The sequence below is a fragment of the Thalassophryne amazonica genome, chromosome 18 (genome assembly GCF_902500255.1).
Source record: "Thalassophryne amazonica chromosome 18, fThaAma1.1, whole genome shotgun sequence".
In the NCBI taxonomy this organism is placed as follows: Eukaryota; Metazoa; Chordata; class Actinopteri; order Batrachoidiformes; family Batrachoididae; genus Thalassophryne; species Thalassophryne amazonica.
Window position 1 is genome coordinate 63,209,607 of NC_047120.1, and position 18,333 is coordinate 63,227,939.

The 18,333-nt window shown below is 43.7% G+C and overlaps 1 protein-coding gene and 1 long non-coding RNA gene across 2 annotated transcripts in view; both read right to left on the reverse strand.

Moving 5' to 3' along the window:
* The window catches only part of ca10a (carbonic anhydrase Xa), a 496,009-nt gene that overhangs the window by 252,194 nt on the left and 225,482 nt on the right, over nt 1-18,333 (reverse strand). The window lies entirely within an intron of this gene.
* On the reverse strand, nt 1,440-17,239 carry LOC117530709. The gene is made up of 3 exons (XR_004566431.1): nt 17,229-17,239; nt 12,183-12,187; nt 1,440-1,572 (listed from the first exon to the last, which is right to left on the reverse strand). It is a non-coding gene; the product is annotated as an uncharacterized LOC117530709 (long non-coding RNA).

The window sequence follows — 18,333 nt, forward strand, 5'->3', positions numbered from 1 at the left end:
ATGTCAAAAAGCAGCCAGTGCCGAACCATAAAAGTATCCAATTTTTACATATTTCCCTTTTCTGCTTTTCACTGAGCCGAGTGTCTGGAGGGAGCAGCAAAGTCAAGAGGATTGGACGCAGAGAAAGCAAAGGTAGATAACGGCGGAGTGGATGTGAATTTAGAGCATTTCAGTTCAGGTAAAACTCAGGCAGAGATAAAAGCAACAGGCTTTATGAACCCTGTTCCGCATGAGCGTAAGGGGCGGACGGACGGACACGCACAATTGAATCTGCAGAGCCGCTGCGATGTATTTTAATCTGTCACCAATAAACTTATACAAACTATTGAGTGGCTAGAAGAGTTCCACGAGAGCTGTGACTGCAAATTTGGGAAAGATTATTAAAGCCCTCAGTGAATGAGGCACAAAGGGGAAATTCGAAGTAAATCCTGGCAAACTAAGTCCTAACCTCTGGTGTTTAGAAATGAAGCAAATGTGGAAGTCTGACATTGTACATAAACTGCAGTCTATCTCCCCGATGCTCCGGTCTTTGTAGTGGGTAATTTTAACCATGTTTCCCTCAAGAAGACAGTTCCTAATTTATATCAATATGTAACCTGTCCTACTAGACTGGGCAAGACTCTTGATTGTCAGGTTTTGGCCCTGATCGGGGTTTTGATTCTATTTTTTCCTCCTTCTTTTTCTCACCTTCTGCCCCAGCTTTGATTTATTAGTTGTTTTATTTCAGTCACGTGTTTATTCTCTGTTCTGTTTTGATTTGTCACTTTGTTTCTTTGTTACTTTTCTTACTTTGGTCATGGTTCAGTTCCGTTCTTGTTTTATTCAGTCAAGTTCATGTTTTCATTATTTAGTTATCATTTGTTCTTTTGTTGTTCCCATTTCTAATATGATCGTTTGTGCTTTAATATCAGGTTTTGTTTATCACTTAGTCCCTTCTGGTTTGTTTACTCATTTTGTTTTCTTAGTCAGATTCAGTTCAGTTTCGTCTTAGTGTTTATTTTATTATTATTCTATTATCAGTTCCGATGTAGTATTTCTCCTGTTCTTATTTTCTGTTGTCATGTTCATGCTCAGTTTGTACCTGTTCATAGTTGTACCATATTTTGTCCTCCAGCTTTGATTTATGTGTCACTTCACCAGCTCTTGTGTCCTCGTCTCTCTGTGTGACTCTTTCTACATTGTGTTTCTATCCACTCACGCTCTTTGCACCTGCTCACGCATTTTTGTGTCTTACCTCACTCCACCTTGTTGTCCTTCCTCACTATCTTGCACCATGCACAATCTTTGCTCACTAGCCACGCCCCCTTTCTAGATCATTTACCTCACGTGCACCTTGTTAACTCCAGCTTATTTAATCTCCTCCCAGTCACCACACCACTGCCAGTTTGTTGTCTCCGTGAACTTACCAGCCTTCTTCACAGTCCTGATTTGCCTTGCCGTGTTTTTTGATCCTGCTCTGTATTTTTGACCGTGCCTTTTGCCTCATCCCTGATGTCTGTGTTTGCTCATGCCACTGAACCCTGCTTGACTATGACTGCGTGTGTGCCTAGCCCTGTTTGTACCTTTGCTCCACTGATTGATAACCTGTGCACTGAACCTAAGCCTGAAATAAAGACAACAACTTCTTTTACACTAACGCCTGGTTTGGGAGTCTGCATTGAGGGTCCATCTTCTTCGGGTGCCAGGCACCCTCACAGCATGTCACTGATCTGTGTTACAGGTCAGTAAAGGAGGCAAATAAAGTATTTCCTTTGCCAGAGACCAGAACTTTGTGCACCTCCTGACCACAAACAGAAGTGTTCTGAAGAGGGAAAGGTCTCCTCCAGAATGGATAGAGGAGTCTGTGCGGTGCATGCAGGAGTGTTTTGACTGCGCTAACTGGAATACATTTGTAGAGGCATGTGGTGGAGATTTAGACAAGTTCGCTGATGTGACATGTTCTTATGCTGCTTTCTGCAGAGACATGATCATAGCAGCTAAGAGAGTCAAAATTTACCCCAATAATAAACCATAAATTACCGTCTGTTAGCTTACAAACTACGGAGCTTGCTTTTAAACATGGATCTGTCTCTGAGTGCACACCGCCACTAAAGATATGAAAATAGAAATTTTAAGGGCAAAACAGAATAATAAAATAAAATTGGAAAACAAAGTGGCTGCAAACAATCTGAGCTCAGGCTGTTCGAGTATGAATGTTTTGAGGCAGTATCACGTTGGAGGGATTTGATGCAGATTCCAAGCTTACAATGCACTTAATTGCTTTTATTCTCCATTTGATATATTTGATTTTAGCAGAGAAATACAGAAAATGAGTCATAAACTAGTAGGCCATCAACATGTCACTATTAAAGAGGAGGATATCAAAAAGGTTTTTCTCCTCAATGAAAACAAATGAGTCGCAGACCAGGCAACATCTGTGGCCCACTGTTTACATCCTGCTCTAAAGAAATGTGTCCAATATTTTATTACATTTTCAGTAAGTCCTTATGAAATCAGCATGTTCCCAAATGCTGGAAGGACGCTGTAGCTGTTACGGTGCCCAAAACAAACTGCCCCATAATATTAAATTATTTTAGACCTGTTGCACTGACGTCCACTGTGAGGAAAACCTTCGAGAAATTGGTGAGGTATGAAGTCTTAAGGTGCGTTTACACATAACGAGGACAAGTCACGAATGCCACAAAGTATACATTCTTGGCCGCTGATCACAAATGTGATGATGCGGGGCAGAGGCATCAGGTGTCCTCAGGAACTGCTGCAACCTGTTACCACGCGTTACAATTAATGGCACATTTTGCTGGAGAATTATCAGGAACCATTACGCACGGTCAAGAATATGTTTCCGCATTGTTGCACACTGTTGCAGGCTATCGCACATAACAGCGCATCATTAAGTTCTGTCATATTGTGAATGAGGCGAATTGTCTCCATACACACCCCTATATTCATCCATCAGCTGCTGAACAATTCAGATCGCTCCAGTTTGCTCCTCAAAATCCACAGCAGAAGAACTTTGTGACTACATGCTTAGTTGGGCTCTGTGCCACGGAGTGGCGCAGAGAGGAGGAGGAGACTGAGAGAGCAGATGTGTGGCTTCACGCGGCTCTCGTCTTGTGTGTTTTCCCAAACATCAGGCACATACAGCAGGTAGAACACCTGCAGGAGCCCGCTGAGGAGCATTGGAACAAATCTTTTAGCCGACTTGGCGTCACTGTCCTCCTAACCCATACTGCAGCAATGAAACTGAATGCGGTGCAGCAGGGTTCAATTGTGCACATGTCAGAGAAGAATGCTGTCACGCTTTATTAAGGATCATCACTAATCAAGATGGATCAATACACTCAGTTGCGACATCCACGACATGAGGTGAAATGAGGGTGGTGCGTGACATTCGTGGAAGATTTTTTGACAGCCGAAAACATGCTCCACAAAAATCACGAATATCACGCACCACCATGCACTATTAAGAAAGCTATTCAGATGCGTTAAGTCACGTTAAGAATGTCAGGAATGTGCCAAGAATTATGCAAATATTACATTCGTAATGCGTCTTGCCTATGAGCCTGATTTTGGTCCTTTGCAGTTTGTTTACAGGCGACATGGAGGAGTTGAGGAGACCGCAGTCACTTTGACGAACATGTTCTTTAAACATCTAGAAGGAAAACGAACCCATGCTCGACTTTTATTTATTGATTTCTCATTGGCATTTAATAAAATTCAACACATTTTTTAACTAATAGGAGAGTGAGAGTCAGTGGAACATTGTCTGATCAGATCTGTTGGTCCACTGGCTGCCCTCAAGGTTGCGTGATACCCGCCTCTGTTGTTTGTCCTTTATACCATCATGTGTCGCAGCAGCAGGGAAGACAGATTTATTTTAAAGTACACATCGTAAGCTTGCTTCAAGAGAAGGAAAGGAGCCATGGCCCAGTCACCCAGGACCTTCATGAATGATGTGATAGGTCCTTCTTTCAGATGAACACTTCTAAAACAAATGACAAGTTGACTATTTGTCCTTTTTGAGCATTTTATTACAAATATCTGAGATAATATGGCTTCCTGTGGGTGAAAATTTAGCATTATATCATTTGTATGTTAGTACCATTAGCAGCTATCGATATCTTGGTGACATTAGGTCCATTAATGGTGCCACTGCTGCTCATTACTGCACCCACTCCAAACCACCTGTTATGAAATCCACTGCCTAATCCACAAAAATATGTGTTAAACACTCAAACCAAAGTTAGGCTTAGTTTGTTTAGGAACACTGCACAAGATCTGGCTGCATTCATCCCACCGAGGTCTAGCTGATCTTGCTCATGCTTTAGAAACGCATTTCAGAAACGTTCCAGGTGAGGTCACGTGGGGTTTTGCTATATACAGTATATGCTCTCTAGGGGCAAACTGGACAGAACAATCGTGGAATATTATTGGCTGTTTGTAGCACTGCAGCGACTTCAAACACATCTTTTTATGCCTGAATTTTTTTCTTTCTCTCTATAATGGAACCAAATCATCATCCACAGCTACACAAATTTCACATTAATCCCATCATGGGTACAACTGAGAGGTTTACAAATGTGAAAAACACAAGTAGAAGAAAATAAATAAGAAGCACGGTAACTGTCAAATATCCTGTTGAAACATAACACTTCTTAATTTTCCATGTATGTCCATCATATGAGTGCAGCTAACAAAAACAGTCATATGCAAACCAAACGTTATCTGCATCTCAACCAGGTTTAATCACAGCAACTACTACAGCCCCCTGTAGTGACCTGCTGGCTGTGTGCCACCTGAACCAGATGTCTATCCTTGTGAAGGGGAAGACCACAGGAACCTCTTACTTCATAGTAAAGCCTCAATCCTGGAGGGTAGAACCACTTTCTTCAATCCTGCATGTTGGCAGGAGCCATCTGAGGAGTTTTGGCATCTCCATTCACATGTTTTTTCAGCATGTTCAACTGTGAGAAGGACTCGGGGGAGACTCAGAACTCAATCCGACGTGTTGACTATCCCATGTAGCTGCTGGGATCCCCAGGAGGAACTGGAGGATGTGTGAGGGGGGTTTTACCTGCTGGCACAGTATCCTGGTACTATATAGGTTGCAGGAAGAGGACGGATGACCCAGATAGATCCTGTGAGATCCTTAAAAACAAAGAACTTCATTTCTGTCAGATTGGAATTTATTGACCCCATATGTTGGTTATAGTTCATTTTTTTGAGCTTCTGCACGTCTGAAGATTCCATCGTTATGAGATTAAAATACAACGTGATGTTATTATCAAACTGAATCACAACAAAATGAATCAAAGACGGATGAAGCCTGATTTATCTGATCAAATTAAATTTTGTTTCTAAGTTGATGTGAAAATATAGTCTGTGGAAATACAAAATGAGTTCAGTGAGTGTGGACGGCAGGATGCCACAAAGCAGCAGATTTTTTTCTTTCTTCTAAAGAACCTTAAAAATATAAAGACAGTAATGCACCTAAGGACCAAACAAGTGTTTTAAAAATATAATTCCTGTTATTTTACAAATACTGTCAGCAGGACCCAAACAGAAGACAGTGTCTGTGTGAAAGTGGCTCTTTATTATGCATTGTTGCCTCATGAAACAGCCGGGCTGGACGAAGAGGACTATCATTACCCTGTCATCAGAGTCTAAGAAGGCTCTTGAATCCTGAGTGAAATAAGTGATGGGAATAAAGAGATGGAGAGTGAGAGCGGACAGCTGACACCTTCTTCTCCACATTAGACAGTGTGACGGATGTCGGATGAGAAATGAAAAACACAAACAAACCCTCACAAATGGTGAGAGACTGAAACAGCTCGTGTAGATGCTCACAACAGTCCTGAAGAATTCTGCTGGTTCAGGACAGTTAATCAGCTCCACTTGTTAGATCGTGAGCTGGTTCTCCAATGTTTATGTTTAACCTGTTAGTTTTGAAATATGGGTCTTAACTTTATAACTGGGCAAGCAACATTTTCAGCAATATTTTAGCTTACCGTTGAAAATTTGCTCTGATTATAATTCCATTAGGGATTTCCTGTTGGGGTGAAATACAGCAGGAAACCCTGAACACGAGATGGTTAACACAGCTCTGGTGAAACAAGAAAGCCTCAACAGTAGATCAGGCGGAGGACGTGATGGTTTATGACCCAACAGCTGTGTGAAGGCGGATGAAGGCTGCAGCAGGTCCTCAGACCCCAATCACCTGGGATTTCCCAGCCATTGGAATGGGCTAAGGATGTCTCGAAGATCGTGTTTGTCTGAGTGCCTTGCCTCAAGTGGAAGAGTTTAAGTATCTCGGGGTCTTGTTCACGAGTGAGGGACGGATGGAGCGTGAGATCGATAGATGGATCGGTGCAGCATCTGCAGTGATGCGGTTGCTGTATCAGACTGTCGTGGTGAAGAGAGAGCTGAGTAGGGGGGCAAAGCTCTCGATTTACCGATCGATCTTCTTTCCGATCCTCACCTACGGTCATGAGATTTGGCTCATGACCGAAAGAATGAGATCGCGAGTACAAGCGGCCGAGATGAGTTTCCTCCGCAGGGTGGCTGGGCGCTCCCTTAGAGATAGGGTAAGGAGCTCGGTCACTCGGGAGGAGCTCGGAGTCGAGCCGCTGCTCCTCCACGTCGAAAGGAGTCAGTTGACGTGACTCGGGCATCTTTTCCGGATGCCCCCTGGACGCCTCGCTGGAGAGGTTTTCCGGGCACGTCCCATTGGGAGGAGGCCCCAGGGAAGACCCAGGACACGCTGGAGGGACTACATCTCTCGGCTGGCTTGGGAACACCTTGGGGTTCCCCCGGAGGAGCTGGGGGAGGTGTGTGTGGATCCGGAGGTCTGGGCGGCTTTGCTTGAGCTGCTGCCCCCGCGACCCGACTCCGGATAAAGCAGAAGAAAATGGATGGATGCATGGATTTAATAAAAAACAATATATATATATATATATATATATATATATATATATATATATATATATATATATATATATATATATATATATATATATATATATCATGACTATTAATTGGCGTAAGCAGGTAAAGAAAATGGATGGATATACAGTCAATTTACACCCTATACAAAAACAATTTCTCCACACAACATAGTAAGTGTGGAGAAATGCCATAATCAAAGACAAATTAAGTGGAAAAATTGAGTTGGCTAACAAAGTATATACGTACATGCGCATGAGCCGCGATAGCTCAGCAGCTCACACGCCATGCACAAACAACTAGTCTGTTGTAAAACAGGCTCCTACCCTTAAATCATACATGAATATCTAATGCAAAAATGACAACATTAAAGTATTCAACAAAATCAAAGCTGCAGCATGTTAACCAGTGAATAAATTATCAGAATATATTGTTTACTCACAGGCAAGCTAAAGCTAGTTTCCAAGCTAGCATACATGATCATTCTTGCACCGGTTTGTTGAGGCACTGAAATTTTGGGCTAAAATAGCTAGTTTATGAGTTAGCATTATGTGTTTTATACACTTAAACTGAATGAAAAAACAGAATCTCTCATTTTTTTAATATGATGAGAGCGCTTTCATCATGACAAGGATTGGGTATCGAGAACCGGTTTGACATCAATAGTCTTTTTGCTTAATGATTCCCTTATCGGTCCTTCAGAGCGGCCGATGTTTTTGAGGGTGTTTGTCGAGAAAATGTTAATTTCTCTATGTTGATTACAGACCCTGCAGCAGCTCTGCAATCTACCGCTTCTGCAGCACGACTTCTCTTTGAAGCTGAACAAATGAAGCAGTGCTTCAATTCGCTGCTTCGTTGGTTCTTTGATTCACTGCTCTTCAGAGGCAGCAAGTCCGCTTCTTAAACCCTCTCAAAGCCATTAAAATGTGTTAATCGTGAGTCACTTTTGTGTGGACTAAAGTCACTAACTGGAACTCTTGTCTTGTTGCAGTCAAGAAATGAGAATCGTCCTCTGTTCCGTTGGCACAGCTCCAAACGCTGTGCGGCTCTCTGCCGAGGCAGAGTCCGGTCGTAATTAATAACTTCAAAGCAAATCGCCGCTTTAAATAAAATGACACCTCCTTCCAAACGTTGTAATACAGACAATAAACTACAGTCAACTAAAATGTTTTTTTTTCCTCCCAAAATGAGCCATCCTGCATTCTTTATGAATTACATCCTGACGTGCAGCACATCGAGCTGCAAGAGCTCAGCTCAGATGTATGGAAAGACATTCATGACGTTAATGTCTGAAAGGAAATGCTTTTGACAAAAACTACAGATTTTGTTTATTTTATTTATGTCCAAAGCTCAAGGGTCCACCACGTAGATTTTATTATGTCCAGAGTTTAAGGATCCAGTGACCAATTTCATATTTATTTACTTTAAGACTCAATAAAACCTAGAAAACATAGAAAACCTGTAAAGCCTACTTTTACACAGAATATTCACAAGAGGTATCAATAAGGCAATCGATAAGGAATCGGATTGATAAGCGGAATCGATAATGGTATCGATATCGATAAAATCTTATCAATATGCATCCCTAGTCATGATGAGACCCATCAAAGCAAATGTCAGAAGTTGACCAAGACTGAAATCAATGCAAAATATCCAATCAGACACCACTGTCAGAGCACTAAGAAACACACTTGCAGCCAGAAGAGCTTAATTGGGTCACTGGCTCCACAATCGCTCCTCCAGATGTTACCTGTGTGGGATATATGGACCCAATCTAACCAAATCAGGCTGCTATAATTAATTAAGTCATGCCAGTGCCCAGTGGGACTTTCTACGAGTCATTGTTGCTGATGAAGACAAATTATTTAACCTAACAAGGTTACGAGACTTCCTGGAACCCAGACATGCAAGTCAGTAATTATAGTGCAGTTAGTGTCAGGCCTGTCACGCCAACAATCCCTCGCACAGACACTTGGTGGATACAGCGGCATCATTTTGGAGCTGGCAGCTGGGACGGCGCCGACAGCTTCCTGACAGACTGGCAGATGAGATGAAAGAAGGAACATGGGTGTATGTTTCTACACCGTAGATATCAATCATCTGCAGAATGGAAGCACGACTCAGAGAACAGACACAAACTGAGGAGTTGGATGCAAACAAGCAAAACCATGGCCACGTGTTAAACAAGATACGAGGTGGGATGTGTGTGCTTATGAAATGCAATTATTTTCTATTTTTATTTCTAACCTGCTCACATGCGCCAGATTATCCATGATCTGTTTGGACTGTTTGGACATTTGCAATGTCAGGATTGACATGTCACTCAACCAGTTGGTATTAGCAACCGCTAAGATGCATTACTGATGTAGTCTCATCCAACAGCATGAGACTACATCAACTTGGTGATATCAATCATTAAGAAACACGTGCATTGATATACGGTTATGACTTGCTGTTTTAGACTCTCGTCCTTTGTTTGGGCCAAGCTAAACTATGGGACATCCTGAGAATTCACGGGATCCCCAAGATGTTGCTGAGCATAATAGGTAGCCTATAAATGGGTACAGTGAGCACTGTTTTTAATGGTGAAGACTGGAGTTCATCAGTGATATGTTTTGGTTCCGACACTGTTCAGTGCTTGCATGGACCAAAGGTGCTTTTCTTTGAGAAGAAATCTTTATTCATCTCAAACAAAGGTGATGACCTACTGGTTAAGAAGTGGGCTTGATGCCAGAGGATCCTCGGTTCAAACCCACACTAGACCGGAAGGGCCCTTTGGCAAGCTCCTTAATACCCCAGTTGCTCCCGGTGTACAACTGAGCACCATGCATGGCAACACCCTGACATCAGCGTGTGTCTGTGTGTGGATAGGTGTATCATCATTGTAAGGTGCTTAGAGCTTCTGATTAATTTACTGACCTTGATTTTGCAGACAATTACATTTTGTGGAGTCAATGGAAAGCCTGATTGCAGCACTTGAGAAGCTGAGTGAGGAGTCATCAGAGTGTCTCATGACTTCCTGGACTCAGCCATCAGAAGTGTATGTGTGCGAGGTGAACGTGTCAAACTTACAGACATTCCCTTATCTTGGCAGTTACATTCATGTCTCTAGGTCCTCTGCCTTTGAAATCTAGTGGCACTTGGCAAGATTTTACAGAGTCATGAGGTTGCTGGACAAAGGAGTTTGGCAATGCTGATATCTTTGCAGGAGAAGCAAAGTCCAGGTTTTGGTGCCTTCTGTTGTACTGTACGGTTGTGAGACTTAAATGTTAACCAGTGACCTAAGGAGACAACTAGATGTCTTTAGTATCAGGTCTCTTCAATTGATGCTTGGGTCCAGCTGGTGTTACTTTATCTCAAACAAACGGCTTCTTTGGGAACTCAGATGATGCAAATCATTTGTATTGTGAGGGACCATCAGGTATAACATCATGGATGTTGGATGTGGCACGTTTTTCAGGACATGATCCAGTGAGCAGGTGCATCAATGCTGCAACTCATAAATGCTCACGTCCCAGTATTACCTTAATGTGGAAGTCGGGACGGGCCAAGGGTCTGTCTGGGTAGTTTCAGCACTCGGGGCAGTTCCATGGTCTATTGGATGCAGCTAGGGCCCCTTCACACATAGCACGATTTAAGCCGACTAGCGCACAAAGGCGGAATTGCATGCCATTCCTGAAAAATCGAAGCTGCCTCCAACGCCTTGTACACGTGTCACTATAACTATTCGCACACACCAGTGGCTGAAAGACAGAGAGTGGCCCATGAGAGCTCATTCGAACCCTCTCATGGCAGGTGTTGGCCAAATTCCAGGTGACACACACGAGCATCTAACACCGCTCGCCTGACATTTAGAAAATGTGTGGCCATTAGCGCTGTCAGCACGAAAATAGTAAGCAGGCAACCACTTTCGAGCTGGATTTGGAGTGTGGCATTATAAAAAGCAACATACATGTGGTGTATGTGTCTTGCATGTGTGCGCATGTGTCATGCGCCCCCCCCCACTGCTTCCCCATGAAACACATGTGGTGCATGTGTGTTTTGGGAGGGGGGGATCTTGCATAAAATGCTTATATGTATGTACAGACATGAACACGTGTGGGGCCGGACATCCAGGTCAGAGTGCACACAGCACGGGGGTCTCCTTGTTGAGGTGCATCCCAGCTGCTGACCAGAGACACAAATGATGGCTCAGTGCACAGGACATTTCACAGTACAAACACAGAGACCACAGCCAGGACAGGTATATTAATAAATACTACACTACCTACATACACAACATAACAAATAACAAAAAAATAATGATTACATAACAGAGAGTGACATGTTGGTATGTGCGCTGAACTGACAGGGGTCGTGTCCGCCGACAGCTGCAGCTGTTGAGACGTCCCAGCTCGGGAACACATACTGTGTTTTGAAGGACATGAACTTACAACTGTTGAGTGTGATACGCCTGTGTCTGCTCACTGTCCTCATGTAGAAATACATAAAAAAAAAAACGCAGATGCGATGGGCTGCAGCGAGCAAGCGCACGGCATGCACTTTGACAGGCTGCCCCAGGTGAAACGGATGGTCAGATCATAACACATAGCAGGCGATCTGAATGTCATGTCACCCATGTGGGCTCTGTTCTACATGATGCGGTGTCTGTCCTGCAGCGTGCATTCAACAGGATACGCATGTCGGGCCTGACACATGCATGGGGCCGGCTGGACACACCAGGCCAGCAGATGTGGACATGATAAGAGCACATGAACTGCTTCATTCATGTCATTTCATGACTGTACATCTGTGACCATGGGTCGTCTACAGAGGAACAGACAGTTCATACTTGTATTGTTCGCTCGATAAGAAGGATTCAACAAAATGCGTTGTTTTTTATGGTGTGTGGTTTCATTTTTTTAATATATTTATCTCCTTGTTGATTTCAGGCATTTTACGCACCTTTTATAGGCCAGTGATGGTACCGCAGTGGTAAAGTTTCTGGCTGGCAATCAGAGCTTTTGTAAATTGCAGGTTTGAATCCCGTGGGTGGCATGTATTTTTTTCCACAGCAGCTGAGCGATGTGGTTACACATGCTCCAGCTGCTCGCATTGCTCATAGCGGGATCGTTCGCGCCTGCCGACCACGTGTTCCTCCCGACGTCAGCTCAATGTTTTCGTGGTTCGCTCATACAAGCTGTTTCCCTTTGATTTGTACTATGTGTGAAGAGGCACTAATGCACTCTCCCAGACCTGACCTGAACTCAACAGACACAATGAAATCATGAAAAATGTCTTAGTTTGAGACCAGAGGATCCTTAGTTCAAACCAAGACTGGAAAACAACTAAAGACCCTTGGGCAAGGCCCTTAATCCCCAAGTTGCTGCCAGTGTGCAGCTGAGGTTGTAACCTCCACACTAGAGGTTCTTTTACAACTTTATCCCCAACAGTGTTGCCACCGAGTGTATGTCTTTAAATTTTTTAATGTGACCTGTACCTCAAATCATGTCGGACCTGAACCATTGATGAAGCCTGTTTGGCTATAAGAAAGTAGATTTTCACCTATAAAACTATAAAATAAGAGTGATAATGGAGGTACAGGTTAAAGACGCTGTAACGCTGTCGGTGGCTGTACAGAGTAAAGGAAGACTTGTAGGAAAAGGAGGTTCAGGATCAGACACATAGAGCCACATAAATGTTAAAAAATGGCAAAAGAAGGCAATTCTTACTCTACAGTTTTTGTTTTTTCTCTCTTCAGAGCTGTGAAACTGCAGGACAGCAGCGAAACTACTAACTCTGGATGGCTTCCCTGTGAATCACACTGCCACATACTGCTGTGCGTACTCTGCTTATCTCCGTCCTTTATCGAAATACCCCAAATCACACAGTGTGAGCACACAGGCCTGCTGTCAAACACCTGTAACCATGGCTTCCCCAAGACACAGGAACCTACAAAGGTGTGACAGCTGCCTGTTGAGGCTGAACACATCCCAGTAGGAAGTCCAGACCGCATGCTGAGAATCAACATGCAGCAGACTGAAGCTTGTACCAAACTGACACATCAAAAATAAGCCATCAACTATTTATTTTTGTTCTTCAAATCCACTTTGACGCCAGAGGAAGAAGTCCACCGGATTCCTCCAGCAGCTGCTGTAAGCAAAGTGATCAAACGTGTCATTTGAAAATCTAAAGCAACGCAGGTCAGCATGATGGCAACCATTTATAACAACAAAATCGGTAAACCTAATTCTTGAAACTACGAGGGCTGTCAATAAAGTAACGGTCCTTTTTATTTTTTTTCAAAAACTATATGGATTTCATTCATATGTTTTTACGTCAGACATGCTTGAACCCTTGTGCGCATGCGTGAGTTTTTCCACGCCTGTCGGTGACGTCATTCGCCTGTGAGCACTCCTTGTGGGAGGAGTCGTCCAGCCCCTCGTCGGAATTCCTTTGTCTGAGAAGTTGCTGAGAGACTGGCGCTTTGTTTGATCAAAATTTTTTCTAAACCTGTGAGACACATCGAAGTGGACACGGTTCGAAAAATTAAGCTGGTTTTCAGTGAAAATTTTAACGGCTGATGAGAGATTTTGAGGTGAGACTGTCGCTTTAAGGACTTTAAATACTTACGCGTAGCCAAGGGTGGGCCTGGATGGGCCTGGGCCCGCCCACTTGTCAGCCAGGCCCGCCCCATCCAATGAAAAGGCTGAGTCGACACTCGACAGTCACCTGTTGTTGCCTCATTGTATTCCTATGATATGGTATTGCATTAGCACTGAGCGACAATTAATACATTTTGTCAAAAAAATCTGGTTCATCTAGTACAGTGGTCCCTCGCTAGAACGCGGTTCACCTTTCGCGGCCTCGCAGTTTCGTGGATTTTTTTTAAGAGCAATTTTGCATGCTTTTTTTTAACGGCGCATTGTGTTCTGCGTCCTTATCAGGCGGGCCATTCACGGCATCAGTCGGCATCACCGTGATTGCTCTCACTGCATCCGATGCGCTTTCTGCGGGCTCAGTAAACACCGCAGCAGGCCAATCACACTGCCGCCCTCCTGTCTGCTGTGCGGAATTGCGCTAAATCTGGCAACAGGTCCAGAGACTACGCTCGCTGTTTTGATCCGGATGTTGATCGCAGCCGCAGAGCTCTGTGACCACCGAGAGAGGACTTGGATTGTTTGCAGGTCCCGCATCCGTACCTCCGGAGGCAGTGAGCGAAGGGAGAGCTGCGCATTGTGTTCTGCGTCTGTCTGTTTATAATCTTCTCGCCTAGAAGAAAAAAGAGAGTGTTTACACAGGAGAGAAAAGTGAGAAAATGTTAATGCCTGTTTGAGAAAAGTGTGTAGTGAGGGGTTTTACAGCCTTAAAACATCTATAATAATTGCAAAAAACAGCGCTGACTACTTCGCGGATTTCGTTTATCGCGGGTTATTATTGAACATAACTCCCGCGATAAACGAGGGACCACATTTTTCCTCAAATAAATAGTCTTCTGCAGGCCCTCATCACAATGCAAATAATAACATGCACCATCGAACGTCTGTTTTCTACTGTTAACTGGATAAAAACGTCCACCAGAACATCCATGTTGACTCACAGACTGAATGCACTCTCCGTGCTTTCCCTTGAAAGAGAACTGACCGAATCGTTGGACTATGATGACGTGATAAGAGAGTTCAACAAAAAAAAAAACCCGTCGTCTCCTGCTGTAGCATTAAAATAATTCATCAAATTGATCTGTTCTCTCACGACGTCCTGGATCAATAGAGCCTGAAATGTGGAGGTTTTCAGCTTGAAACAGGCTGACGATGGCGCCTGGGACCGCTGCACGACGTCCCGCACCGTGGGAAGTCCTTAAAGCAACAGTATCACCTCAAAATCTCTCATCAGCCGTTAAAATTGTCACCGAAAACCAGCTTAATTTTTCGAACCGTGTCCACTTCGATGTGTCTCACAGGTTTAGAAAAAATTTTGATCAAACAAAGCGCCAGTCTCTCAGCAACTTCTCAGACAAAGGAATTCCGACGAGGGGCTGGACGACTCCTCCCACAAGGAGTGCTCACAGGCGAATGACGTCACCGACAGGCGTGGAAAAACTCACGCATGCGCACGAGGGTTCAAGCATGTCTGACGTAAAAACATATGAATGAAATCCATATAGTTTATTGAAAAAAATAAAAAGGACCGTTACTTTACTGACAGCCCTTATATGACATATTTAACTGAAATTTCTGATCCAGACAACCAATGATTTATAAAGGAAAATCATGAAAATTATCAGGAGTGCCCAAACTTTTGCATTCAACTCAGGACAATTATTCCAAATGTCAACACCTTTAACGGAAACACAATGACTTTTTACAGTAGTTCAGATCTTTCACTTCTCAACTAATAATGTTCCTCTCAAATTATAACTGGAGTCCCTCATTTTAACAGATCCTGGACATGTTGAGGCAAATGTTTTTTTTTTTTTTAACTTTATATATAATTTGTATAGTGATGCAATCAACAAGTCCCAGAATTTAAAAATTTGTAAACAGGCACCTAATGATATGAGGAGATGAGGGAGTGATCAGAATGAGGAAAATGTAAGGTTACAGCATCGGGTAATCTCCTAAGGCCACCCCCATATGTGAATTAAGGACACATATTGGAGAGTGGTAGGTATTATGCCAGTGCTCGGCCCACCAGCGCTAAACATCAGTGTTGTACCTTTTTGATCCTTAGTTGCCCTTTGGCCTCCACATTAGAAATATTACTAGGACTGCTTTCTTCCACCTGCGAAATACAGCAAAGATTTGTCCCATCCTGTCTATGGCTGATGCTGAGACCCTGATCCATGCATTTATCTCTTCTAGATTGGACTACTGCAATGTTCTACTTTCTGGTTTACCGCAGTCTAGCATTAGGGCTCTCCAATTGGTTCAAAATGCTGCAGCCAGACTTTTGACATGAAGCAGAAAGTACACCCACATTACACCCATTTTGGCGTCTCTTCACTGGTTTCCTGTCCCAGTGAGATCAGATTTTAAGGTTCTGCTACTAACCTATAAAACTATTCATGGAGTGGCACCTCCCTACCTAGCTGACCTAATTAAACCCTACGTACCGGCCCGGGCTTTACGTTCTCAGGGTGCAGGACTACTTTGTGTCCCTAAGGTGAATAAGAAGTCTGCGGGTCACAGAGCTTTCTCTTATCGTGCCCCTGTTCTGTGGAATGATCTCCCTGCATCAATAAAACAGTCCAATTCTGTGGAGACTTTCAAGTCCAGACTTAAGACGCACTTATTTTCCCTTTCGTATGGCTAGCATACTGGTATAGTTTTGTTTTACGCTTTTTACTCTTTTAATTAATTTCATTAGTAAACAGAGCATGTCGCGGCCTCAACTTTACCTAAATTCTGGGTCTTTTAGTGAAGCTTAGGGCTAGTGGCCGGCGATCACTTTAGTATTTCTTCTGTTTTTCTTGTTGATTAATGCTGACAAATTATACAGTATTTTTTGTCTCTCTGATGACTGATTCTGTTTTTTCTCTCTGTTTAAGGTGCAGCTCCATCCAGAGATGGGAGTTGTGTTTGTGTTGGTGACCCTCCTGTCCTGTGCACCAACAGCATTTCTTGTATATTCGTCCGTGAATTGTTCTGTGAATTGTTCTGTAATTTATGTCCGTAGCATGGCCAAGCAGAGGGTCACCCCTTTGAGTCTGGTCTGCTTGAAGTTTCTTCCTCAGAGGGAGTTTTTCCTTACCACTGTTGCTCTGGGGGTTGGTAAGGTTAGACCTTACCCGTGTGAAGCACCTTGAGGCAACTCTGTTGTGATTTGGCACTATATAAATGACAACAAATTGAAATTGAAATTGTACGTTCATGTTTAATGTGCGCTTTCAACCTCTGAAGAGCTGACAAAGAACTGTGCCTCAGCTACAGCCACTTTGTGCACACAGTTTCGTATACAGAGTTGGTCCATTTTCTTCACCATCACTAACTGGCAGCAACATCTCTAACAAAACACTACGATTGAAATAACAGCCTGTTCAAAGTATAAGCAGGTGCAGCAGCTTCCTATTGGCCCATTGGAAGGTGTGATTAAGCTGATGATAATGTTCAAAATTCAAAAATTCAAATTCAAAGGAATTTTATTGTCATATGCACAGAAGAACATGTTCCCTGCACAATGAAATGTGTCTACTGCATTTAACCCATCCTAATTGCCAGTAGGAGCAGAAGTCGCCATTGGGCGCCCGGGGACCAGCTCCAGATGTACATCCCTGCCTTGGTCAACAGCAGGGCTGAGCAAACCAACACCGACCCATAACAAACAACACACACACAACACACAACACATAGGCCGGCCCGGTACATAAACATATATATGAAAGCAAAACACGAGGGAAAAGGAGAAAAAAAAACCCTCATAGCTGCTGCATTACACAGCGGCAATGAGGAAAAAAATCCCCATCAGCACAGAAAAACAATAATCACACAGACAAAAACAAGGACACAGGACGACAACCGAGATTTGAAAAGGTCCAGTTTATCAGAACACTCCGGAGGCAGCCTGTTTGGCGCCATCAACGGCCTTGTCCGACAATCCTGGAGGGGGAGGGGCAGCCCTAACAGTCCTGAGCAGTCACAGTCAACGTCAGAGCTGGAGAAGCTGAGGGGAGGGGGGAAGACCAGGGAGCGAGGCTTAAGTGTTGATCTTCTGAGGAGGTTTTATCACAGCGACCTTGAAGTGCAGCTGTATTTGGGGAAGCCAAATGAATAGCGAGATTAGCAGACGTCTGAAAGATTCCACAGTTCTGAGCACAGAGTGGCTCTCAATGCATCTGAATGTAGAATGTGGTCTTCACAGACGGTCAGAGCGGGTTTCCAGGGCTGCAATTCTATACGAGATGTTTTCCAATGCTGCGCAGCCACTGCCTTTCCAATCGAATCAATCATGTAGGGCAGCCTGGAAGGACCAATCAAAGCTGCTTCCACTTTCTTGATTTTCCAGTAAACCAGCATAGTGCCCGCTCCACACATCAGAAAGCCGGTCACCACCAAGCCGAATATGTACACATCTTCGACGTCCTCCACAGAAAGCATGTAAAGGCACATGACCTGCCATCTCCTCCACGAGTCCATCACGTAACCCATCACATGCGTCCCGGCAGGACAGGTCGGGTCCTCTGCCCCCGAATGTCTTGTAGAAAAAATAGTGTCAATTGTTTTCAGAGACCACTTTAACAGATCCATTTTTATCGTTTTCCAGAAGAGCAAAGCTGCAGCCTCACAGACAACACGCCACAGAAGAGAAGAGAAAAGTGCGTCCGTCTCAGCCGAGTGCAAGCTGGCAAAAAAAAGCCATAAGCCATCAGCCAATAAGCTGATGATAATGTTCAGCGAATAGCTTCATAAAACACGA